Here is a 1586-nt window from a genome sequence, read left to right as displayed (position 1 = left end):
AGAAGAGTCGCCCCCTGATAGTCATTACAAAGAATGCAAGTCCCCCCCAAAACAATCTCAAATATTGTATATGAGCTGTATGTACATGTAGATATAGAGTATATATGATATATCCATGTATGTATAGATAGGTAGCTACTACTGTATATAGACTGTATAAAATATTAAAGTAGTCTCCGTGACGTCACCGATCAGCTCAAACCAAGCAGACGAGACAGCTAACAGCTAGCGACCTAAAATGACACCCTAATGTCACTCAAAGAGGCCACGCCCTCAATTACGCGCATCTTTTTACCTTAAAATAATTTAAATGGGTGAGTTGTATAAAAATTCTCCCTCTGTACAGTTATAAATGGAGATGTTAGCTATGGAGACCAAAAACAACATTTTCTACCAGGCTGTTTATTTCGTCTGTTAAGTTGGGCATTTTAACATAGAGGTCTATGGGGAATGACTCACTTTTGAAAAATCAAGTGGACATTTGAGCAACTGCAGTTTATGGCACTCCATTTTGGCTTCATTTCTCAGCATTCAGATGTTGTGGCTTCGTAGATATCTACGTGAGTATGCATAGAATTTAATTATATTTGACCAGAAGTTTATTACACTTATTTGTTATTAGTTGTTGGTATTATTAATGAGTGTGGCTAAGAAACAGTATTTAATGCGAATCAGAGATGTCTGGCTAATAACTGATCCTTTTAATAAGGTCAGTGCACATGGTCGATACAGATCCAGTACATTGGATTAGTGCATCAATACCTCCCTACCTGTCTCTCACACACACACACACACACACACACACAGTACTGTTCCTGCTTGCACTGCTGCAGCCATGTCCTTGTACTGACTGACACATACAAAACACACACACACACACACACACACACACTCTCTCGTTTCACTGGCTTATTTCCCACACACACTGATATGCATGTGGACACATGTCTGCATCGATACGCACACACACACACACACACATGCACACACACTCGCACACAATCAAACGCTACCTGCCGGCATGTTAATAGGTTCTCAGTGTGTGTGCTGGACCGTCCAGCTCCGTGAGAAAGAGGCTTTTTCAGAGTAAATCGGTGCAGCGGAGCAAAGCTAGGCATTATGGGAACATTTGGGGGGGTGGAGGGGGACACCCCCCCCCCCCTCTCTGCCCTGAACTCTCCATTCACAGACATACTGTCTGAGTCAGAGGTGCCAAACGTTCGGCCCGTGGGGATCACAGGGTGGCTTTGAGAAGAGCTGGACTGTTTTAACAGTGCCAGACAGAGAGGAGGGAGGAAATGAAAGGAGGGGACAGAGGAAGAGTGGGACGAAAAGGGAGAAAAAAAGGTACCTAGAGGTTCGATGGTGAAAGAGAGACAACCATTTGGAGCCAGAGGGTGGTTGCATCTCCCTTATACAAGATCCAACATTGAAATCACACACTGTGCAGACTCTCTCCCCAGTTTCCTCTGTGGTCCTGGTTCTGTTATCACAGCAAAACCCAGCAGGATTTCTGCTGCGCTTATATATTTATGCTCTGGGATGCAAAAGAGAGACAGAAATAAATACGCTACGTTCACACAAGA

Source organism: Cebidichthys violaceus, unplaced genomic scaffold (assembly GCF_023349555.1).
Source record: "Cebidichthys violaceus isolate CVI_PGR_0920_01 unplaced genomic scaffold, fCebVio1.0.p SCAF_72, whole genome shotgun sequence".
NCBI lineage: Eukaryota > Metazoa > Chordata > Actinopteri > Perciformes > Stichaeidae > Cebidichthys > Cebidichthys violaceus.
The sequence above is the reverse complement of the archived record's forward strand: the minus strand, read 5'-3'. Positions refer to the sequence as shown.